Source organism: Emys orbicularis, chromosome 4, assembly GCF_028017835.1.
Source record: "Emys orbicularis isolate rEmyOrb1 chromosome 4, rEmyOrb1.hap1, whole genome shotgun sequence".
Lineage (NCBI taxonomy): Eukaryota > Metazoa > Chordata > Testudines > Emydidae > Emys > Emys orbicularis.
Window position 1 is genome coordinate 81367693 of NC_088686.1, and position 26446 is coordinate 81394138.

The following is a 26446-nucleotide window of genomic DNA, read 5'->3' on the forward strand; positions in this document are numbered from 1 at the left end:
CATCGCTGGGCTGGGTTTGTGTCTGCAAAATCCAGGGCTCTGGTGGGCTTCAGACTGAGTTCTGTGGCTCACACTGCCAGCTGCTGCACTTCAGGTAACTCTCAGTTCAGATGCTGTTACCATGTTTCATTAGCAAAGTCTGAAGCTAAATGCAGTTTGCAGTTTAAATCCTGTTTACTGCTCTGTCCATGTGGCTGTGTTGCTTCCAGCCTAATGCCCCATGTTACCTGTTTTCCTGTTGTCTCGTAAGTAACTTTCCCTCCAGAGAACATGGGTCCTCTGAATCCAGTTCCACTTATCATGATACAAAAGGCAGATATGTGGGTTGAGGCAAAAATATGGAAGGACTTGAAGAAAGAGATAAGTCTCTCAAAACAGATGCTGTGGAAAAGGGTGAGCCAATGGGGGGAACCAAAGGGAAGGGTCAAACTGATCAGCAAGAAAGATAGTATGTTGTGTGGACCAGACGAGGCTAAATGTGGGTGTGCAGGCGGCCAAAGAGAAGGAGGTTACAATAATGAAGACAAGAGATGTTAAGGGCCAGGAAAAGAATTTTAGTTGTCTAGAAGGAAAGAAAAAGTCAGATCTTAGAGATGATGATATTGATGAAGAAATGCTAGGATTTGAAAACAGCTGGAAGAATGGAGACTCAAATATATCCTCCAGCTAACAGTCTTGAGTGACAAAAGGGAAGGCTTGTTGTTCAATAGGGACAGGTTGTGGGGTGTGTTTCAGAGAAGAGATCAGGAGTAGAGTTGGGAACTTTTTTAACTAAATTGTTTATTCACTGAAAAATGCAACTTCAATTGGTCGGAAACTATTCACAAATTTAACAGAATTCACAGAATAGTTTTGGTCACAGCAGTTTAAGCCAAAGTTTTCAAACTGCTCTGCACCTCTATTTCCCCATGTGTAAAATGTGGATGATAATACATCCCTACGTAAAAGGAGTGTTGGGAAGACAAAATCACTAATGTTTGAAAAGTGCTTTGAGATGCTCAGATGGAAAGTGCTGTATTAAATGCAAAGACTTTAAAAAAATCTGAAACTATGAAAGCAGAGATGGAGAAGAAAGAAAAAAATTAGAGCTTCTGTTGCATGATCCCCACAGGGAATGTTCAAATGCATGAAGGAACATAATGAGAGGATCTCTGCTACTTCAAGAAGTCACTGAAGCACACATGGTAAGTAAAGGTGACCTGTAAAGTGGGTGCATGTCTTTCAGTTACACAGACTTTCTTCCATCCTTCTCTGACAGGCCTAGAGGGAACATAAACGTTTCTTTGTGTTTTAACAATTTATATCTATTTGAAATATAAAAACTAGAGAGAAGGTTAAAGAGAGAACAGAGTCCTCTTCTATCCTGCTTTCATTGTTGCAGGTAGGACACTTGGCCTTTAAAAAAGATCAACTGAATAAATTAAAAAATACCATTGTATAGTAATTAATATTGTTACGAGGGTCAGTATGGTACCAGATATGGAGATCCCCACATGGTTCTAGATAGCCTTGCACAGACCTATGCTACCATTAATGCTGTATTCAGCCACCTGTTGGGGGGGAGGAGGAGATCTTTGCAACATTTTTATTTTATTTTATTCTCCCCAATAAAAACAATGCTAATTAATAAAACTAACATTTCTAGAGCACCTTTCATCCCAAGGATTCAAAGAGTGCTTAACTTCAGTTTATATACAATCTACATGCAGCAATTGCTTCTATCAGCTTATCACTGCACAACCACAATGCACATCAGTTCAGGACAGGAAGGGAAGAAGAATAACTGTAATGTCAGCAAAGGGAGTTTAAGTAGGCACAGCACAATTAACAAAGTTGGGACTTGGCCACTAAACTGGGACTAATGCCCTATTTTTGCAAAATTGCCATAGGATATTTGATGACCATGGGCTTGTGCAAGAGGCAATATTTTAAAGGCCAAAAGTGTAAAATGTTTAAGTTTTCATTATTTGTAAATTAAATTAATTGCTCTGTTAGTGATGCCAACAAAGAAAAACACATAGCAGTGGAGATTATGTTTTGTCAACTTCAGGGTACACTTCAAAAGTGAAAGAAAACTATAGAATCTGGTCAAATATCTCCTCCTCCTAACATTCTCTACCAAAATATCCCTTTGGCCTAGGAAGAATGTGTGTACCTTCATTTTCCAGATGGGGTACTTAGCTACATTGTGCTTAAGTCACTTGCCAAAAGTTTCAGAGTAAGTTTGTGACAACCTCTTTTTAAAAATTACTTCAATTTTCCATATTTAGCACAGCTCGTTAGAAAATGGAAAATATAATCTTGTCAAATATGGGAATATATTTTGTTTTATCTTTAAAATCCTTGTTTCACTGGACATTTTCCAATTATTTCTAATACTTAGGCCAACTTTAAAATGGGTCCCATGCATCTTTATTAAGTATTTTAATCTTGATGGTGCTCAACAACTGACTGGATTGGTTCCAACGTGTTCCTGCCCTCAAACACATACATGCTACAAAGAGGAAAAAGACAAGACAAGATGCCCCGGGAGATGAAAAGTTAAATTAGAATATTTTTCTTTTATATTTTGGGACTACCAGATTTTCATTAGAGGCTTGTACAATGCCGAACACAATAGGACCTCAATACCAGATTGATTCCTGTAGGCACTACTGCAATATAATAAATAAATAACAACAACTGTGTTCCTTTTGAACCTTGTATGTTCAACAGTTGGGAAATGTGATTCATTTGAAACAGTCTCATTCCATTTCAAATTGATTGCCACTAGCTTTAGCTCAAAATTTATGGTGATATGCCTAATTCATTACATATTTCCACATACTGTAGACATCAGAGAGCTTGAGCTTTTTAGGTTTTTCTTCCCCCCTTCAGAGAGCTGAACATGCTAATTTAAATTTTCCAGCTCAGGTGACAAAGAAAAAATATAAACCACCCTGTTCATTTTAGTTGAATAGCATTATAGCAGAACTAAATCCATTTCTAAACCATGCATCCTGAGACTTTTTTTTTTTTTTTTTGGTCTGGGAAATGCATGGTAACAAAATCACATTCCTCTTTTACCCCTTGGCATTTCTGAATTAAAAGATAACTCAAATGATATCTCACTAGGAAAAAATTACAATGACAAACAGTAAAAAGACACTTTAGCCTAAATCTTTGGGAAATCAAAAATAATGCTTTGCACTCCAAAAGGTGGATCTTGCCTGGGGAAAAGTCATTGCAGCAATTTCTAGATAAAAATCAATGTTTGAAGAAAAAAAAAAATTGGGCAATAGTCAGGGACTATGAGAATGATAATGAACTTTGGCACCCAATTAGGTAGGGAATATCTAAGCACTTCAAAGCTCCAGTTATGTATAGACCACATCAAAGCAGTCTGTCAACTGTCTTTGAAGAAAAAACATTTTCAATGGTATTTTCCTTTCTGTTCTGCAGTCTGTTTTTTTCTTCCTTCTTCTTTCAGAGTTCTGACAACTACTGATGACAACCTTTCAATCAGCAAATCAATGGGTGGAATCTACAGTGTAATGGCTGGAGGAAACACTTAACTTTTTATATGGAAGTTCGTGTGGCGTTTACTGATATCTGATTATTTAGAACACCAGTTATTCTTGGTCTCAGTTTGGGATGTAATCTTGCTAATATATTGTGTGTGAATCACAAAATATTTTTCCATCTAAAGATACAAAGTTGATACATATTTTCTGATTTTTTATTTTCTTTTTCTTTTTTTCTGATAGACAAACTTCATAGAGCAACATTTGGGATGTATAGCTGCTGGGGTCATTGTAATCTAGAATTTGGATATTGCAAAAGATGAAAGTCTAAAAGTGGAAGCGGCGTGGGCCGAGGGACATACTGGCCGCCGCTTCCAGCAGCCCCCATTGGCCTGGAGCAGCGAACTGTGGTCAGTGGGAGCCGCGATCAGCCAGACCTGTGGACGCGGCAGGTAAACAACCGGCCCGGCCCGCCAGGGGCTTTCCCTACACAAGTGGCGTCCCAAGTTTGGGAAACACTGCTCTAAAAGAATAGCCCCTCCTACTTGAAATAAAGGGACAATGAGGCCAATGATAAATACCCCATCCAACAGGAAGCACTACATTAGACTCAGTTTGAACCAGGAAACATAGTTAGGCTTGGAAAGATTTGAGTTTTATGTAAATGCCAATTTCAACATACACAGATCAACAAAAAATATTTCCAAGAGATAATAAAATTTAAAAATAGACAAGAAAAATGCTGCTTGACAACTTCTTAGTGATTGATGTAAGGATACATACTTCGTATATTTTCATATGTGATGTTGACAACCTGTGTTTTAAAGATTATAAAGTTTTAACTTTTTGACTCTCAAGGTATGTGTACACCGCAGTTAGACACCCCATCTGGACTATATCAGCTGACTAGAGGTCACAGGGCTCAGGGTAAGGGGCTGTTCAATTGCAGTGTAGACATTCAGTCTTGGGATGAAGCCCGGACTCTAAGGCACTGAGAGGTAGCAATGTCCTAGAGCTTGGGCTGCAGCCTGAACCAGAACATCTACACTGCAATTAAAAAGCCCCTTAGTCTAAGTCAGCTGGCACAGGCCAGCCATAGGCAGAGCCATCCCTAGGGTACGGCAAATCGGGGCAACTTCCCCAGGCCCCATGCTTTGGGGGGCCCCGCACTTCGTGAGGAGGTGGGCGGGAAGGTGAAGCAGGAGGGGGGAGGGGGGCAAGGAGGAGCCCCCCTACCAACCTCCCCTCCCACTAGTGGCTCCTGCCCGCTGGCAGGCCCTGCCGAACAGCACTTTCCCGTCCCTCCCAGAGCCTACCGCCGATCAGCTGTTTCACTGCATCTGGAGGCACTGCGGGGGAGAGGGCGGAACTGGGCAGGGAAGAGGTGGAGTGGGGACGAGAAGAGGCGGGGCAGTTCAGGGATGGGAAGAGGCAGTGCGGGGGTGGGGCCTTGGGGGAAGGGATGGAATTAGGGCAGGGCCTGGGGAGCAGCAACCCCCGGCACATAGAAACTCAGCCCCGAACCCCCTTAGGGCTGGCCCTGGCCATAGGTGTCTAATTGCACCCTGAACATCTATTGTCATTAAATAATTGTTGTCTGATCACCCCATAATTTCCTTCAACTGTGAACATTTATAATCAATAAAAAAAATTAAAAGTGTGTTAAATATTTTTGCGCAACTGTGAACATTTGATAAAATGGGGAAAAAATAACAATAAACATTGGTAGTATTAATCAAAATTATAAAAATATACAAAATTACATTTAAGCCTAAACAATGACCGTCTACATTCACATTTCTTTGGAGTGAGGGCTGCTTCCTGATTCTCTTGCAAATTCCACAGGGCTCTCGTGTCTGGATTCCAGGGAAATGTTTGAATTAAGAACATGTTTTAATTCAAATATTTGTTATCTTAATTTTTATTATTTTATATTACAGGAGAGCCCAGAGGCTCCAACTGAGACTGGGATTCTTTAGTGCTAGATGGGGTATAAACACATCGTTAGAGACAATGACAATCCTTGCCCCAAACAGTTCATAATCAAAACAGACAAAACAAAGAAAGAGTGGAAGAAAGAAAGAATGACTATTAGCATTTTACAAATGGGGGGAGTAGGACCAGGAAGTCTTTGGTAGAGCTAGTAATAGAACATGGATACTCTGAGTTAAAGCACATGGCCCAAACCACAAAACCACTTTTCCTCTCTTCATATAAGACTCTCTTATACAATATAACATTTAATGTAAGCCAGGTGAAGACATGAAAAAACGTGTATTTCCAGCTCATATTGAAACAAATGGTGGGACTACTGGACTGCCAACCTGGTTGCTCAATGACCTACATCAATCTGCATAATGATGGGTATTTGATGGGGGCCACACTATTTGACACTTAACATTGAATTGTCTGCATTCCATCATTTTGTCTCACAGCTGTCTTTCTGCCTGTGATAGCTTACAAGATATTGGACCTTTAAATCATTCTTGTTCCTTGGATCTGAAAGTAGTTTTTCGATACTGGTAAATACTGAATATAGCAACCCTTGGACTTCAGACTTTTTCAGTTTTCAATCTCTGTTTTTCAAATGCCCAGGATCAGACATGCCTCAACTTTCTCTGGAATATGATCTCTGCACTTAAGATCATAACCTATATTATGAGTAGAACCTATATTAATACTTAGTTTCAATACAGAAGGCAGATGAGTAGTGGTCGTAGTATTTAGGAGGGAATCTGCTAAATTGAAAGAAAAGGGAAGGAAACAGTGGGGACAGGGAAGGAGAGGAGAAGGTAGGAGGGGTTGGTTTGGAATAAAGTTAAGGTAAAGAGACTGGGTGGGGCAGGGCCGGCTTCAGGCACCAGTGAAGGAATCAGGTGCCTGGGGCAGCCAATAGAAAGGGGCGGCACTCTGTTTGTTATTGGGACGGCACATCTGGGTCTGCAGTGGCAATTCAGTGGCGGGTCCTTCAATGCCTCGCTTCCTCTTCGGCGGTACTTCAGCGGCAACTCAATTGACCCACTTCAGTCTTCAGCGACAGTTCGGCGGCCGCTCAATCGTTTTTTTTGGTTTTTTTCCTTCGCTGCTTGGGGTGGCAAAAAAGCTGGAGCCAGCCCTGTGGTGGGGGGAGTAGGGAGTGGGAGCTGGAGGATTGGAGCAAACAAAGAATCAGCATAGGGCAGACCAAGTAATAAAACATTCTACAGTTTTGCTTAGAATGTCCAGAGGTCCAAAGGTCCCTGCTTTGTCTGCTTCTGGTTCTACTGGCTGTAGTGTTTGGCTGGTTGCACTCTGCAATTCTTCCCCCAAGACCACATGATGGGGGAGGAATTGCCTGGGTCCTAGTGCCCCAGAGATGGTGGGATCTCCACTGCACAATTCTAGGTTCAGGGGGGTCCTAGGTGGAAGGGTGGCCCCATCTGGACCTCATTTTACTCCTTTCCTCCCCCACCACTTGCAATCCCTGTTCTGGCTGCTCCTTTTTCTACTTGTTGGCTCCCAGCAGTTCCCTATTGGTTTGCACATTCCTACCAAGGTATCTAAGCTGACTCACTTCTTGTACTCCTTTGCCTTTTAAAGTCATGCTTGATTTGGGAGCTGCTGAGGTTCACATTAGGTTAGTTTTTTTCATAACTGATTATTAACCACATCTTTTTTGCAATGCTGGAAGACAGTTTTTCAGTCTTTACTTGCAAGTTGGTGGTTTTGTCATTTGGAAGAGTTAGGTCATCAAAATATAGATATTCTTGTGTTTTGGTGGTGAGCAATGTGATGACTGTGTTGTGGCCATCTACACATTTTCCTCACAATGTCGTCAGTGCCAATGTCAAACATTAGAAGTGAGAGAATGCATCTTGGTTTGACAGCAAGTGTCAATGTTGAACCACCTGCTCAAGTCTGCATTTACTTTATTTTAACTGTGCATGGTGTGCTTTGATAAAAAGCCTTGATGAAAACAGTTATTTTTGTTGGCATTACCATAACACTTCTAGTTATCTCAGAATGAATCACACTGGAGGCTGTCAAATGCTTTATTGCAATCTATGAAGTTTATGATTTATATCACAAATGAAATAGATTCTCAATCTAGTGTGTAATGTATGTTAGTCCACATCAGAAAGAAAACACTACACACACAGGGGTTCCTTATGGAATGGAAGGAATATTGTTAGCAGGGAAAGAGGCCCCATGGCAGAAGTGTGGAGGGAAACCACATCCATCTTGCTTCAATTTTTCCAAAATGCAGTCCAAAATATGAAAAATTAAAAAATGTCTGCTAAGGCCACATTTGTTCGAAGTAGTCAGTTAAAGAGAAATTTGCATGGGACTGTCTTTTTATTCTGTGTTTATACAGTATTTTTCACAATAGCATTCATGACTGGGCTCCTCGATTCTACTACAATACTAATAATTCATAATAATAGTGTGATGAAGCAGAGAAACTGGCCACTAGCATGGCTGGGGTTAAGGAGAGACTTTGGGCCAAGCTATCCCTGCCCCATTATACCTGCAGCCAGTGCCAGGCCTGTAGGGGACAGAAAAGGAGAGAGCCTGGCTCAGTTCAGTGCTGACTGGGGAAAAGTCAGGAGCAAGCTACTGCCCTACGTGATAGGAAGGATCACTAGCCTGCCAGACAAGCCAGCAACCAGGGAGTACATTCTGTGTCCCAGCCAAGGGAGACTGAGGAGGAGACCTATGAGCCTCTGGCAAGTGAGGTAACTGGGTGACTGCAGCCGAGAATCATTGTGGGGTTTAGCTGCACCAACCGTATGACTGCCCTGTCTGAAGAAGCCTGGGACCATGGCCAGGCACCTACAAGATCAATGAGCGGGTGCCACAGGAGTCAAGCCACACCAGAAAATTGAAACTATAATCAAGAAAAAAAATTGTCAGACATATAGATGAACACAATTTGTTGGGGAAGAGTCAACAACTTTTTTTAAAGGGAAATCATGCCTCACCAATCTGCTAGAATTCTTTGTGGGGGTTAAGAAGAATGTGGACAAGGGGGATCCAGTGGATATAATGTATTTAGATTTTCAGAAATCCTTTGACAAGGTCCCTCACCATAGGCTCTTAAGCAAAGTAAGCTGTCATGGGATAAGAGGGAAGGTCCTCTCATAGATTGGTAACTTGTTAAAAGATAGGAAACAAAGGGTAGGAATAAATGTTCAGTTTTCAGGATGGAGAGAGGTAAATAGTGGTGTTCCCCAGGTGTCTGTACTGGGCCCAGTCCTATTCAACATATTCATAAAAGATTTGGGAAAAGGGGTAGACAGTGAGGTGGCAAAATTTGCAGATGATACAAAACTATTCAAGATAGTTAAGTCCCTGGCAGACTGCAAAGACCTACAAAAGGATCTCTCAAAACTGGGTGACTGGGCAACAAAATGGCAGATGAAAGTCAATGTTGATAAATGCAAAGTAATGCACATTGGAAAACATAATCCCAATTATACATATAAAACGATGGGGTCTAAATTAGCTGTTACCACTCAAGAATGAGATCTTGGAGTCATTGTGAATAGTTCTTTGAAAACATCCACTCAATGTGCAGCAACAGTCAAAAAAGCAAACTTAATGTTGGCAATCATTAAGAAAGGTACAGATAATAAGGCAGAAAACATCATATTGCCTCTATATAAATCCATGGTACGCCCACATCTTAAATACTGTGTGCAGATGTGGTAGCTCCATCTGAAAAGAAAATATATATTGGAAATGGAAAAGGTTCAGAAAAGGGCAACAAAATTGATTAGGGGTATAGAACAGCTTCTGTATGAGGAGAGATTAATACGACTCGGACTTTTCAACTTGGAAAAGAGACGACTAAGGGGGGATATGATAGAGGTCTATAAAATCATGACTGGTTTGGAGAAAGTAAATAAGGAAGTGTTAGTTACTCCTTCTCATAAACCAAGAACTAAGGGTCACCAAATGAAATTAATGGGCAGCAGGTTTAAAACAAACAAAAGGAAGTATTTTTTCACACAACGCACAGTCAACCTGTGGAACTCTTTTCCAGAGGATATTGTGAAGGCCAAGACTATAACAGGGTTCAAAAAAGAACTAGATAAATTCATGGAGGATAGGTCCATCAATGGCTATTAGCCAGGATGGGCAGGGATGGTGTCCCTAGCCTCTGTTTGCCAGAAGCTGGGAATGAGCAACAGGGAATGGATCAATTGATGATTACCTGTTCATTCCCTCTGGGGCAGCTGGCATTGGCCACTGTTGGAAGACAGGATACTGGGTTAGATAGAACTTTGGTCTGACCCAGTATGGCCATTCTTATGTTCTTACATTGTGTTCATCTATGTGTCTGATAATTTTGTTTTTTACTACAATTTCAACCAATTTACCTGGTACTGAAGTTAGGCATACTGGCCAGTAATTGCCAAGATTGCCACGGGATTCTTTTAAAAAAAATCGGCGTTACATTAATTAACCTTCAGTCATCTAGTATAGAGGCTAAGTTAAATGATAGGATGCATACCACTGGGAGTACTTCTGCAATTTCAAATTTGAGATGCTTCAGAACTCTTGGGTGAATACCATGTGGTGCTGGGGACTTATTACTGTTTAATTTCTCAATTTGTTCCAAAGCCTCCTCTAATTACACCTCAGTCTGGGATAGTTCCTCAGATTTGTCACCTAAAAGGAATGGCTCAGGTGTGGGAATCTCCCTCTCATCCTCTTCAATGAAGACCAGTGCAAAAAATTCATTTAGCTTCTACGCAACAGTCCTGTCTTCCTTGAGTGTTCCTGTAGTACCTCAATCATCCAGTGGCTCCACTGATGTACTTAAGAAATTTTGCTGTTAATATTTGTTTCCTTTGCTAGTTGCTCTTCAAATTCTGTTTGGCCTGTCTAATTATACTTTTACACTTGACTTGCTACAGTTTATACTCCTTTCTATTTGACTTCCAATGTTTACAGGATGTCCTTTTTGTCTCTCATTATCTCTTACTCTGTTTAGCCATGATGGTATTTTTTAGATCTTTTACTGGTTTGTTTCTTTTTTTGAAAGGGGGGGGGGAGATATACATATAGTTTTAGCCATTACTTTGGTGTTTTTAAAGAGCGTCCATGCAGCTTACAGGCATCCAACTTTTGTAACTGTTCTTTTTAATTTCTGTTCAACCAGCTTCCTCACTTTTGTGTAGTTCTCTTTTTGGAAGTTAAGTGCTATTGTGGTTGGTTTGTTTAGAATCCCCCCCCCCCTTTATAAGAATCTAGATTTAATTATATTATGGTCGCTATTACCAAGTGGTTCAGCTGTACTCATGTCTTGGATCAGATCCTGTGCACCACTTAGAACTAATGCAACAGGTGCCTCTCCCATTGTGGATTCCAGAACTAGCTGTTCCAAGAAGCAATCATTAATGGTGCTTAGAAATTTTATCTCTGCATCCTGTCCTGAGGTGAAATGTTTTCACTCAAACTGGGGAGCGTTGAAATCACCTATTATTAATAGCTTTTCTCGTTTTGTAGCCTCTAATCTCCCTGAGCATTTCACAACCACCATCACCATTCTGGTCAGGTGGTTGGTGGTATATTCTTACTGCTATACTATTATTAATCAAGCATACTTTATCTGTAGAGATTCTATGGTACAGTTTGATTCATAAAAGATTTTTATTGTATTTGACTCTATGCTTTCTTCACCATCAGCGTGATACTCTGTCATTCCTATATATTTTGTCCACTGGGACTACCATGTTCCATTGATAATCGTCATTCCACCAAGTTTCTGTGATATCAATATCCTCATTAATTATTATACATACAATCAAAGATGAAATAGTGTATCAATGGGTGATGAGTCCACTGACAGAGTGAAGTACAGGCTTAAAGTCCTGGAACTTAACGTACACTTTTGATGTTACGTGGAGCTCTCCTGCAATTTAGCAAAACTACTCTTTTATAATCCATTATAATACCAATTAAAGTTAAACAGCCCCTTACCTTAATTATATGTCCACCACCTCCTTAGTGGCTCTTTACATTACACATTATTTAAATTAACTTCTGCACAAATGTCTTTCCCATAATATCAGATAGCATTTTAATAAAATATTCACAATTCTTAAAAACACTCATTAAAACCTTGCTCAACAGTTTTAAGCAAAATATAACTGCAACATAACCTTGGATTATGTCCTTCCTAACTTCAGTTTCCCTGTCTTATTCCCTGTATCCAACTTATCTTTCTTAGACTAGCAACTTCAATTTCCTTCTTAGATACTCCTCTACAGTTATAAATTTGGCTTTGGCCTACGTTAGCCTACTTATTTCTTAACCTAAATCATCCCATAGGCTACACCTGTATCCATCTGTTATGTCGTGTCTTATTCTTAGATTGTAAACTGTTTAGGGCAGGAACTGTACATTTTGTTCTGTATTTGTACAGTGCTTAGCCCAACAGGGGCCTGTTCCATCACTGGAGATCCTAAGTACTACAATAATATAATACATAATAATTTTAAGATGTTCTGGGAGTTTGTGTCTATTTTGTGAATTTATTTCATCAAAGGAGGCAGATGTGCTCTCAAAAGCCTGGATTCACAGGCAAGTGAAAAACACTGCATGTCACAATGTAATTAATTTCTTATAGACTGATATTCCTTGGAACATCAGGACAGTGAATCAAATACTTCCATTTTATTAAAGGGCTGATGGAGCCACTGACATCCCTTCACAGGGAAAATATGTTCATGTAGTATAAATGGCATTTATTTGGTTTAATTTCTTTTTTTTTAATTGCTGTTGGGTGTAAAAGGGAATGTATGCATCCCCTCAATGTCCCGTCCCCCCAGTTTGTTAGTAGCACTGATCTGCAAGATATAATATATATACAGTGTGTCCCAATGAAACCCAAACCCCTGTGAAATTAAATGTTACATCCACCTGTATAGCTAAAGAAGTTAAAATGGAAGTTATTATGGAAAATGCCATTCACACCCATTATTATTCTGAGTATGATCTGATTCATAGACATCACTAAATTACTTGAAAAACATTCTGCGTAGCATTTACACAAAGGTAAACTGCACTTACGCTCTACTAATATATTTTAAATGCTTTTATCTTTTATTGCACTATGAGTAATGCTGCAAAGTAATGATAAAAAGATAGACTTACAAAAAAACTGCATATTTTAGAAAACAAGATTTACTTTCTATCAGTAATCATGCAAATAATAATTACAATGAAACAGACGTATTGCAAAAGCCTAAGTTTATTTCTAAAGGGGTCCCTCTTGCTTCAGTGAAAATGTCACATTGGGAAAGAGAATGAAGTTTGTATTTGTGATATAAGTTTGTATGGCTGTGTCAATATATATGACATATTTGTGTCTTTGTGTTTCAGGTCCAGATCTAGGAAGGCACTTAAGCACATGCTTAATTTTAACTGTGAGAATAGACCGATTCAATAGTATTATTTACATGCTTAATGTAAGCATGTGCTTAAGTGCATGGCTGGATCAGGGACTTGTGTGAGTTAAATACAAATGAATTACCCAAGATTTTCTTGGCAAAGTAAGGGTGTGTTGCTTGTGTGGATATTTAATGTTAGAGGATTTTAAAAGTGACCTAGGGGGTTTAGCATTTAATAGCAATGATATTTAGACACCTAAATCCCATAGACTCTTTGAATATCCCACTTTTTAAATTCACAAAGTTTCATATTCAGTACCAGAAGTTAAAGCCACTACCTATTTGAAACCGGTTACAATAATGAGCACTTTTTTTTCCAAAGCAATAGGCGCAACCTAGTGTAGCAAAGCTCTGCACTGATGAACAATTTCATGTGAAATTATCTTGCAACGGGAACAAAAACTCCCAATGGCAAGAATCTTATTGAAATATCTATTCCATTTGCTTTATACTCTTCTTCATTTTGGTAAGTGGATATCAAAAAATTGAAGAGGAAATCCTGGACCTATTGAAGTCAATAGAAGTTTTGCCATTGAATTCAATAGGGCCAGGATTCACCCTCAGAGATTAGATGATTTTCATGGAACCCGCCCTCCAAAACCTTTAATACATATTCAAGGTTTATCTAAACCCTTATGTCTGAAAAACTCATCTGGAAACCTCATGACAAAAAGCTTTCTTCTGAGAGCTCTGTTTTTTCTTGCTTCCATTGGGAACAGACAGACAAAAACATAATCTATTGCTATTCATTTAGATTTTTGAGTTTGTGCCCTGAATAACTGTTTATGGATAATTTTCAAATAATGAAAATTAATCTGTTATTTAGGCACTCTTGCACTAAGATATTGAGTTTGACATCAAAAGATTACTAGATAAATATATTCTTTTTATTCCTGTCCATCATCTCAGCAGCAACGATGGAGCCAAATGAAGTCTTTCCACTACTTTCTCCCTTGCACCAGCTTCATAGTGGTCTTTCTTGAATTTTCTGTTACAGCATAATTTCTTGTCCTGGCCATTTCCTTATCACTTCATTTATTTTTATTCTCTGTAGTCTTGAAATTTCTCTGCCAGATCATTTCTGCAGTCAGTATCCTTTAGGTTTCCTCATACTCCAACATTCTGACCTGTAGTATTGGCATGACAGCTGTCTAATAGCCACTGACTTATTTTTATCTACATTTCTTTAGCCTTCCAGATCTTGCAGAGTTTTCTGAATGCAGCAGTGGCTAGTTCAATTCTTTTTTTTTGTCATCTTCATTATTTCCACTCTTCGACACTAGTCCTCCAAGTTACTCAATTTTTCCACTAGCTCTAATTCTTTGTCTCCGATTTGATCTTTACTCCTTCCTCTTGTTTTCCAAGTGCCATCATTTTTATCTTCTCTGTGCTGTGTGAGGAGAATTGTGGCTTCATTCACATAGAGAACAATGGGAGATGGTGGCCATATAGTAACACCATTCAAATATATATGCATATTGTAGTTTATGTTTAAGATAGTTTAGTGTTTGTGGACCTTAATGAGGGTAAGCTGATTTTTAAAGACACATTCAATTTTTATAATTTGTCTCCTACTGGTGTCACAACAGGGCAGAGTTAAGGTTTCTATTGAAGAAAAGCCTTTGGAAAAATTGATCATCAATCTTTAAAAAAATTCATATTTAGCCTATGCACAAGATTTCAGTGACTTTTAGCAATATCGGAAGTTTGAACAATCTGTGATCAGGCATATGCCCTCACTATACATTTACAAAATTTAACATACTTGGACTTCTTTTAAATTCATCCTTAACTGGGAATTTTCTTAGGTTTGAGATATTTACAACACCCTTGTACTGTAGTTTACCCTAAATTACTGACATGTATTCTTAGCCTTAACTCTAGTGTACTTAATGTTTCCTAAGAAGTGAGCTGTGATTTCTCTCCCAGTCCTATTGCAAAGGATTTTGCTGATGTGTCTAGTGGAAATAAGCCAGGTGTGAGAAATCTGACAGGATGTATGATCAGTTATATGTGTTAATGCATGGCACATACTTGCAACCCTTTGTCCACCTCTTCAATCCCATATATTTTGTCAAATAGTTTTATTACAGAGCTCTTAATAAAGCTTCTGAGGATATGTCTATACTGTGACACTGCTTCCCATATTTTTCATAGTAACACTAAGGTGCCACAAGTACTCCTGTTATTATATGATTGTGTCATAATCAGTGTGTTTTATGCAAGATAGGTCATGTGAGGTATCATTGGAAAGGTTATGATTTACTGAATATGATTATCCTATCTGTATGCACGTACCATTTTTGTATCTAATGTTAAGAATATTGACTCTACATCTGTACTACAAAAGTGTTTGCACCTGGGGAATGCCCACCAGAGAGAATGCAATCAGTCTGGCTGGCTAGCTGGGAACAAGTCAACGGACCATTAGGGAGAACAATAGGTCTTTGAAGATGCTAATCTCCCACCTTCCTGAGAAGCTTTCCTGGGATGCTACAAATAACCTGAGACTAATGGCTACTTTGACATTGCAGGCTCATGTGATCAAGTCATCTGGTACTGGACTCCATGATAGAATACCAGTATTTTTCCACTGAGGGGATGGGGGAACAACACTGGAAAACAAAGGATTCCCGCCATATGTAAAACCTATTTAAGGCAGGAGAGTGACATAATCAGGGTTCATTCTTCGCTGAATCTCCACCCAGGATGACTGCTGTGAACATCTAAGAAACAAGGACAAAGGAGAGGAGAAGGACTGAGCCCAGGCTGGAAAGGTGTCTGGCCTGTGAAAGAAATACCTGGAGTTTTAAACTGCAAGCAAGAGCAGTTTGCCTTCAAGAACCTCTGCAATCTGCCTAAAACAACATTTAGGGTGAGAAATTACTACCTGTAACCAGTTTTAGTATTTTAAGCTTATATTTCATTTTGTTTTATTTGCCAGGTGATCTGCTTTGATATGTGTGTGTAAGTGAGTGGACTTACCCCTGCCGCGCCTCCTGCTAGTCTCTCAGGGAATTAGCTCGTTTCCAGCCTTGGAGCGCCCTCTGCAGGCCGGTGTCCCACTGCCGCTTGGCCCCCATGTCCCTCCCTGGATTCCAGTGCCCATTTATCTGGGGTGCTGCCCCCTGGCAGTACACCCCTCAGTATCAGGGTCTCCCTTCCCCAGGGAACCCCCACCCCATATCCCCACCTCACCTCTGTATAAGGCTACTGCCAGTCACCATCTAGCCCCCGCGCCCTGGGGCAGACTGCAGTATCAGCCACTCATCACCGGCAAGGTTGGATTTGGACCTGCTGCCTTTGCCTACCCCTGGGCTGCCCTCTGCAACCCCCAGTTGCCTTATGCTAGGCTGCAGCCTGGGGCTTTCCAGGCTGGAACTCCCCAGCTCCTCTGCCTTTCCCCAGTCCTGGTACCCTGTCTCTAGCTCCCTGCAGCCAGGCCCATCTCCCTCTACAGCTAGAGAGAGACTGACTGCTCCCCAGTCCACTGCCCTCTTATAAGGACCAGCTGCGGCCTGATTGGGGCATGGCCCAGCTGTGGCTACTTCCCCAATCAGCCTAGTAGCTTTTCCCCTACCACAGCCCTCTCCCGGGGCTGTCTTTAAACCCCTCAGGGCAGGAGCGGGTGACCACCCCGCTACAGTGTGTTATCCCTTATAATCACTTACAATCTGTCTTTTGTGGCTAATAAACTTGTTTTTGTTTTCTCTAAAACTGGTTTGTGTAATTCATATTTGGGGGGGGAGGGAGGGGCAAAAAGCTGTGCATATTTTCCTCCACATTGAGGGTGGGGGCGGATTTCAATGAGCTTACACTGCATAGTTCTCTGTGCAGCGCAAGATGATACAATTTTGCGTTTACACTCCAGAGGAGGTGTGCACTTGAGTGCTGGGCAATTCCTTAGCTGAAGCCTTCCCATGCAGTGCTGATTTCAGTGTCTGTGTCTTTCTGCAGCTGTGTCCCTACCTGTGTGTGTGCTGAAGGAGGCTTGAGAGGGCCTGGCTCAGCATGACAGTGTAAGGGAGCCCAGGCTGCTGGATCAGGCGGGCTCAGTGGTACCCCAGTACATCAGGTGGCAACCCGGAGAGCGGGAGCCCATCACATATACCTTGGATAGCTACTCATGGGACTAGCTTATGCTGAAAGCGCTGCTGTTGCTTCACTGTTCTGGTACGTGAGCTAGCTAGATTAAAGCTAGCTTGGCTGCAATCACACCCTGTGATTGCAGAATACACAAACCCTTAGAGACAATCTCATCAGCTGCCCCACTACCTTGTGTGCCAATCTCAATGCTACCGTCTGAAGAAAAAACAAATCATGTTTTAGCAGGATCTTTGTGCACTCCAACCTACAGTAGCTAGAAATTGTGCCTGAAAGTCTCTTCCCACAATAATAGATACATGTAAGGTGGTATAATGATATTCAGAAAACAAAATAAAAGCCTGATAAAATACTGCTGTTTGGAGAAATGTGGAGACTGGAAAACCTATTACCTATTTTTAAATTGTTCAAGACATATAAAGCTATGAATACATGCATTATATAACAAATCCCAGCCTGGCATCTTCTCTGTCGAAAAGCCTCGGGACTACAATTAAAACAACACATTTCAACATCAGTATTCCATTTAATTTGATTATGTTTGAGACAGCTGATTTGTGTTGACCACTGAAAAAAATCTCACTACCCAGCAAGTATTTTATGCAAAAATGTATGCATGGAATCATTTCTTTCTCAACCATGCTTAATTCTGCCTTCCCTCCACCCCCAAATGCTGTCCATATTACTCGTTATCAAGTGATAATTATGTCTAAAAATGTATAACTACTTCCATGCTGCACCACATACCAGGCATAGTAAATGCCGCAACTTGACCATGCAACACAACTTCTACCATTTTAAAATATCGCTGGCCTGGTGGACCAAATAATGTTGAGAAATATTACTACCACAGAGGTGTTGAATCTGGGGAGAGACAGTGTGGTGTAGTGGTTAGGAGTGGAGACAGGAAACCTGGGTATTCTATTCTCAACTTTGCCTGTTTCCCCTTTCATCCTTGTCCGTTTATATTATATTAAAAAAAAATAAAAGACTCTCCATGTGTACAGGTATCTAGGACTGTAACAACAATAATTGGATCTGGACAAAAAATTGGCAAGTATTCTCCCCTCAATCTCCCCAAAATGTTTCTTTTTAAGGGGATTTTAATTTTTTTCCAGTAAAAAGAAACCTGAAAAATTGGGAATTTTGAATTTGTTTTCACTGAAGGAAAAAAAGAGGTGTGTGTGGGTTGGGGGAGGGTGGAAGCAAACAGGGATAAGGAGAAACAGGGGAGAGGGAGGCATGAGTGGAAACAAACCAAAAGTTTCACAGTTTTTAGTTTTCTATTGAAAAAAAATCAGAAGATTTTGGAAAATGTTTTGGTGTAAGAATTTTGACTAGCTCTAATAACACTAATAATAGAACTTGCAGCAACATTGTCCCCAGGAGCAGAAAATACGAAAGTAATTTATTAAACAATATTTTTAATTAGTTTGAGGCAGAGTACTTTAAAGATTAAGATGAAAAAGTGTGTTGTTAAATTTAAAACAAACAAAAAACCTTCCAACTGTTTAAGATCTCAAATCAGTAACTGGAATATATTCAGTTAAAGATAGACAAAGGGGTTTGAGTAAAACATCTCTCTACCCTAAAAGCTTTGTCTATAACTGAAACCAAATCTGAACCACACAAACTGTGCAAAATCTCACTATTGCACACTCCTCAATTCCTGGTCACAAGTGATATGATAGTGTAAGGTTTCATGTGCTGGTCACGCAAAGGCAAGGTGGGCAACACAATGAGTGCAGATTAATCCTACTACATGGCTGCTGCCAGTCTAGACCCTTTGCCATTACCCTTGACTACTTAGAGCTATACAATTCTTGAACTCAGTTGACTTCAAATTCAAAGATCCCTATGCAACTCAAGGCCCAGATCTTGGTCCCTCATGATTGTCTCTGGTGTTAGCTGTGACTACTTATAGCCACTATCCAGTGTGTCCACTGGTCATATCGCAAGGAGGAAAGGATCTGTGTAAACAAGAAATGAAGACAGTCTTGTGTTTACTCTGATCATAGTATCTTGGGTCTCTAATTTCTATGGTCTCAGAGAAGCATCTATTGCAGGCATTTTTGCTATAGTCTTCAAAAAGGAATAAAATCAGGCTCATGATCTTCTACTCTTTCTCACCTATTTTTGAAGTCCAAAGATATCCAGATAAGAATCTGTATTTTGTGATGGCTATACACAATGAATGGAAGCTTCTTTTGAAAACCACCCATCACCAGAATATATTCTATTGGAGGAGTTAAAAATTACCAAACCTTCATAAACAAATTACTTTATTGGAAAACAGTGTTCTACAAGATGCAAGTCTAGGATTGTGTGTTTTCCCTGTAACACTTAAACTTTTAATTGAAAATAGAAACATGCACCACTGCTTTATATGTTTGGCTATGCTTCAAGGGTCTGGATTTTGATTGTTTTTTAAAAGGTGCTGACCAGCTGCTCTTCCTTTGACTTAAATAGGCTGAAACACCTACTCCTTCTGAAAAATCAGGCCTTAATTGCTTGCAACATTAGCTGTTGTAGAGTATCAGGGAAACCTTAACTCAAGTCTTGGCATGTAAGTGAAAAAGGAACCAATTTTCCATCCTTTTGTTTTTAAGACACAAATATTTGTTATTTTCAAGTGTAAACATATAATCTGTTACCACTTTGGGATCTTCACATTTCAAATACATGATTTTCAGTTCACCTTTAAGTATTTTTACTACTTCAATACTGAAGTTCACAGATAGCTTTTCAAAGATTACCAGTAACTTTAAGAGTACTAGATGCCATAAATAAGCAGTAAATCAGTATTTTCAAAAGGTCAGCATAATTGAGCTCAGTTATCTTGCAGCAAAATATACACGAGGTTATATTGCCAAGAATGATAAATGACATTCAAATCTAAAGGTCTCTATAAAATTATACATTTTTGGCCTTGCCAAAATAAACCAATTTTGAACGGGGCCCCATAAATAAACCCCCTGCATTTACTGCAAGCTGTATCCAAGGCTAACAAGGCTTCAGAAGTTGGGTTTTCTTGGCATGCCAAGAAGCCCCAGTCAAGTTGATGTCTCAATATATTAGGTGCAGAAAAACAAGAAAAACTGCAAAAAGATCATGTGTTGGCTTAGGCTCTGCTATATTAATTTAGATGGAACAAATGGGCTAAAGGTGTTAACATAAACCAGTTACTGTCCAACATTAAACAGCATTAAATAAGGTTTGAAGTTTGGTATACTGCCTCCTTAGAACCATGGCAAACAGACTATTAAAAATCATTTCAACTTTTTCATTAAAGTGAAGAAGGAAAATTAGCTAAAGCTTTTGAACTGTAAAGTATTAAATAAAGCTTTCATTTTAACAACATCCATCATTCCTCTCTCTTTAGCTGGAGAGAGTTTTTAGGGGGAAGGAACACCATGTTTGACAGTCTCTTAGCTGGTATCAAAGATGGTAATAACTGTCCATTTGGGGAAAAGAGAAAAAGTTAGTTGAGATGGGCTGGAGCTGTTGTTGTAACTGTTGCTGTGAGAATTTGGTCTCATTTCATCCCAAGTGGTAGTTGGGATTCAGATGAAGCCAGTAGAAGTGGCAATGTTATCTTGGTCCCCCTCTCTGGCCCAGGTTGTCCAGGACATTTCTTCAGATTAGGATGGTGAAGGCAAAGAGTCCCACAAGATGGTGGCAGCCATGTTGGTGAAACTTGCTTCAGTATCCTACATTTGTTCTTCAATTCCCCCCGCCCCAAAGTCTCTTTCTTTAAGGACCCAAAATGAGAGTGTTGGGTGGAATAATCTATCCCCTCATTATTTTGTCCCCCAATTAGGCCTAATATCTGACACACCAATTTTGGTTCATTAATTTCCAGATCCACATTTTCTTGTTTACCATGCACAGCCTTAACACAATTCTTGAGTTATATCAGTACGCTTCTTGGTTTAGACTAATTCAATCAGTCAATTTCCTTTCTGTACATTTTCCCATCAGCATTTATTATGACATCTTATGAGCTTTCACATACTTTTTACAACTGAGCTCACAATCAGAGTAAATTTGTAAGTCCAACTATCACAATAGCCCTCAACATACATAGTTCATTGTTTTGAGTATTTTTCCCCCATTTCAGTGGTCCCTTCTGTGATGCTTCTTGGGCACTCAGAACTGAGAATCATCTTGTTACCCTCTGACTCCAGCATATGGGAGTCTTGCCTGTGCCTGGTTGAGTGTCAGTTCCCTAGTACCATCTGCCTTTCAGCAACTCAAGCAGTCTCCTTTGGGCTATACCAGCCCCAACCTCACCTTTCAAGTTAACACTAAGTGAACCCCAATCCCCGAGTCCCTTTGAATAGTTCCCCTGTGATATGCAACCCCTGATAGTGGCTATTCATAGAAATCCCAGATCCTCTTCACCCAAAGGTACAGTGTACCCCAATCTACCTTTTTTACCTTAAACCATTGCTCCTGTAAACCAAAGACCACTTCTGTTTTATTGCTCACAAGAAGGGTTACTTAAGAAAAGGTAATGATTTAACTAAGAATGAGAGAAGGTGATGGAAACAAATGGATACAATACAAAACAAAATCATAAAACATGAATCTGGGTCTACACTTATTAATAGTGACCTTTCTTATCTAATAAAATATGTTTCCCCCCAAAGTTCCGTCTGTTACAGAACTGGCTGGTTTCACAGGAACAAGGATCCAAATGTTCATAAAAACACCACCAATCCACAAGGGTTTTCCTCAGTGAATGTATCCAGAGAGTCTTTCCTCCTCCTCTGTTATACTGAAGTAGTCTTGATTCTATTCATAGATAGGGTAAACCTATGTCTTTTTGTAATGTTCCTTTTTTGTCTTCAAGTAGTTACGATTGTTTGCAGTTGCCACTGGTGGTTTTCCATTGAAAGTCTTAGGGCTCGTCTACACTTAAAATGCTACAGCGGCACAGCTGTGCTGCTGTAGCACTTCAGTGTGGACACTACCTAGGTCAATGGGATGGATTTTCCCATTAGTGTAGGTAATCCATCTCCCTGAGAGGTGGTAGCTAGGTGGATGGAAGAATTCTTCCATTGACCTAGTGCTGTCTACACAGGGACTTAGTTTGGCTTAATTATGCTGCTCAGGGATGTGGATTTTTCAAACCCGTGACCGAAGTAGTTAAACAGATCTAATTTTCTAGTGTAGATCAGGCATTAGTACTGATCAAAACCAAACAACTGAGCCCTGCATTGCATCACTAGCTAACCAGGGCAAGAAGTCAACTCCCTCCTGCCTGAATGGGCTACCACTGAAACATTATATTCTGGTGATTAATTTTTACTCCAAATCCATAAAGCATACTTTCCATATAAATATATTATTCCTTGACAATTACCAATACATACATCTCACAATGAATATGAATCTTGGTAAGTTACAAGCTTTTTCAGATATCTTACATATTACTCTTTATGGATAAATATCCTGTAAGACATGTTTGACATAATGAATTTGGTCAGGTCTGAGATAAGTTGTTTGATAAGAACAGTGAACCCTTTGCCAAGGGGTCTCTGTAGAATACGTCCCTATTGTGTGTCTACCTGGACATTAAAGGTTGGCAATATAGAATAAGCAATTCAGTAGAAGTGGATCTTGAGGAGGGATTTGAGGGAGAGGAGGGTAGCGGTTATATGACCTAGTTTAGAGAGGGCATTCCATGCATAGGGAATTGCATGGAACAAGGTGTCAAACAGTTGTGAAAGAAGTGAAATATATGATGAAGGCTGACATCATTGGTTGGTAAAAGATGTGGTGAGAAGTACCAATCAGTCAGAGGGAAAGGTACATGACCTATAGGCCTCTGCCAAGAAGAGAGCTAGGAAGTCAGAGATAAGCCAATGGATCTACAGAAAAGACTCTTGCCCAGATCGCTGGGAGATGAGGTTTTCCTTTGTTCTGAACTATTTATTTTGTTCTTGCTGCAGCTTGATGGCTGGGTAAATAGTATTGATCCTGACTCTAGGTAAAGGGGTCCTTGCTTTGTTTCTCCTCCAAAAGTTCCAATGAGCATGTCAAGGCTGTATCCCCACTTTGAACTTTAGGGTACAACTGTGGGGGCCTGCATGAAGACTTCTAAGCTTAACTACCAGCTTAGATCTGGTCCGCTGCCACCATTCCCAAAGCTAAATTCCCTTCCCTGGGAAACCTTGAGAAACCTTTCACCAATTCCCTGGTGAATACAGATCCAAACCCCTTGGATCTTAAGACAAGGAGAAATTAACCATCCCCCTCCTTTCTCCCACGAACTCCTGGTGAATACAGATCCAAACCCCTTGGATCTTAAAACAAGGAGAAATTGACCATCCCCCTCCTTCCTCCCACCAACTCCTGGTGAATACAGATCCAACCCCCTTGGATCTAAAACAAGGAAAAATCAATCAAGTTCTTAAAAAGAAGGCTTTTAATTAAAGAAAAAGGTAAAAATCATCTCTGTAAAATCAGTATGGAAAATAACTTTACAGGGTAATCAAACTTAAAGAGCTCAGAGGACTGCCCTCTAGTCTTAGGTTCAAAGTACAGCAAACAAAGATAAACACTCTACTAAAAGGTACATTTACAAGTTGAGAAAACAAAGATAAAAACTAACACGCCTTGCCTGGCTATTTACTTACAAGTTTGAAATAGGAGAGATTTGTTTAGAAAGATGTGGAGAACCTGGATTGATGTCTGGTCCCTCTCAGTCCCAAGAGCGAACAACAACCAAAACAAAGAGCACAAACAAAAGCCTTCCCCCCCCCAAGATTTGAAAGTATCTTGTCCCCTTATTGGTCCTTTGGGTCAGGTGTCAGCCAGGTTACCCGAGCTTCTCAACCCTTTACAGGTAAAAGGATTGTGGAGTCTCTGGCCAGGAGGGATTTTATAGTACTGTACACAGGAGAGCTGTTACCCTTCCCTTTATAGTTATGACAGAGCAAAATACCAGAAAAAGGGAGTGGGGGGAGGGAAAATTTTATCAACTTTAACATGCTTTGTCTTTAAAAAAAAAAAATAGTGGGACACAGAAATCTGAAGGTGCACGGGTGTCCCTCTCACACACAGTCATACATGTACAAATTAGCAAGTATGAACACAACTATGTTTCCCTTTGTCTGGCTAACAAATTGAATGGTGACTCAAATTGAAATACTGCCTACAGGTTTCCTTACATTTGCAAGGTAAAATTAACATTCAGCCAAAGTGAATTATTGTAAGGATCTGGCAACTGGTAAATGTCTAATAGGCACCTTATTAAGACAAGCTTTTTGTTTCACACAATGAGGACACTCAATCCATTAACCCCCATCTGTGTTTGCTAAATGCATATCTAAACTTAAAAAAAAAAAACAGAAACAGCCTCAGGCCACAAACAAAGCTCACCCAAGTTTAATAGCTTCTAAAATATCACTGGTGGATTAAAGAAATAAAAGCATAAGTGGAATTCACTGAGTGGAAGAAAAAGGGGTCATGTCAGTCATCAGACAGGAAATAATAGAGATCAACATTACTTATATCAAGGTTTCAGTAGCTTTGAATTCAATTAGTGAGTCCAATACTGCACACCCTTTACTCACATCACTGTCCATTGACTTACTTGTGAAAGATAAGACTCCTAAAGTGAGTAGAGATCAACAGGATATGGTCCAATATTTGTAATGCAATTTGTTTTTTCTGTATATCTTGGGAGGTAAGGAAACTGAGAAATATATACAATAGTATATATATAGTCTGTTTTTAGAGATACAGCAAATATGTAAATAGGAACACCTGACTCCCAGAATATTAACAGGATTGATAAGGAAGTTGGTGGTAGAATTCCGTTTTATAGTACAAACAAGTATGCACCTAATTTATCATAGATATCAGTGTTTTGTCAATTCTATAACAAGCATTAGTGATTAGTCCTGGGGGAATTCTGTGCCACCGCGCACATGCACAATTCATGTGTCACGCAGATTTTTTTTCCTCCATAAAAAATACATTCAGTCAGAGAGGTGCTGCAGTTATGCTTTTCACCCACCAGGTGCAGTTGCTGTGATGCCAGAACAGAGGCAGGTGGCTCATCACTCATGGGCTGTAACAGTCAGCAGCTGATAGGGAGAGAGCAGAGGCTGTGTTCCTCACAGCGCCCTGCCTGAGGGGCCAGGTGAAGAACCATGGGATGTGTGTGTGTGTGGGGGGGAGAACAGACAGAGCAGGGCACATGGGGTTGCTGGGTGGTGGTGGTGTGACAGACTCTTGTTCACAAGGGCTAGTGGGCAGGGGTGGCATGTTTGTAGACATTCTGGTGGTGCCCAGAACCCGCCCCTGCCCAAACTCCACCCCCACCTGCCCAAGGCTCTGGGAGGGAGTTTGGGTGAGGGAGGAGGTCTGGGGTGCAGGCCCTAGGCTGGGGCAGGGGATTGGGGTGCAGGGTGCAGGCTCTGGCAGGGAGTTTTGGAATGGGAGGGGTGCAGAGGGATGGAGTGCAGGGGTGAGGGCTGTGGGGTGTGGCTGCAGATGAGGGGTTTGGAGTGTGGGAGGGGCTCAGGGTGAGAGTAGGAGTGTGGGGGGTGAGGGCTCTGGCTGGGACTGGGGATAAGGTGTTTGGGGTGCTGGAGGGGCTCAGGGCTCGGACAGAGGGTCAGGGTGTGGGGGGGTGAGGGCTCTGGTTGGGACTGGAGATAAGGTGTTTGGGGTGCTGAGGGGCTCAGGGCTAGGGCAGAGGATTAAGGGTGTGGTGGGGGGGTGAAAGCTCTGACTGGGGGTGTGGGCTCTGGGGTGGGGCAGGGCTGGGGATGAGTTTGGGGTGCAGGCAGGCTGCTCTGGGACAGGGGCCAGAGAGGAGGACTCCCCCCAGCTCTTTCCCTGCCGGCAGCAGCAAGCTCTGGGCGACGAGCTCCCCTTCCCCCCCCCCCCAGCAGCACACTCACCCCCACCACTGTCACTGCATGTGCTCCTAGGGTCCCTCTCATGTCCAGGATCTCCTTCGCCTCCCCTGTGGTGGATGCTGGGGGGTGCTGCATGCGCCTCCTCCCCTGCTGTTGCCCCTGACTGTAGCCTCACTGGGGGTGAGGGATGGGGCTGCCTCCTTGCCCAGCATGGGGCAGGAGCGGTGACTGCAGGCGGGGGGGTCCCCTGTGCTGCTGGAGGGTCCCATTGGAAAAGGGAAGGGTCTGAGGGGGAAGGGCAGGCTCAGAGTCAGTCTGCCCTGGCAGTTGAGATGGGGGGCACTAGGACCCTGCGGCAGCAGTTGCTGCTAGGAGGCAGCACACAGGGACACTGCTCCAGGGGCCGGGAAAGGCGACCGGGGGCAGCAAGTCGGGGCCAGGGGACACTCGGGGAAGGCGTGGGGGGGCTACAGGTGGGGCTGGGGTGGGACACCTGGCCCCAAGTATTGATGGAGCTGGG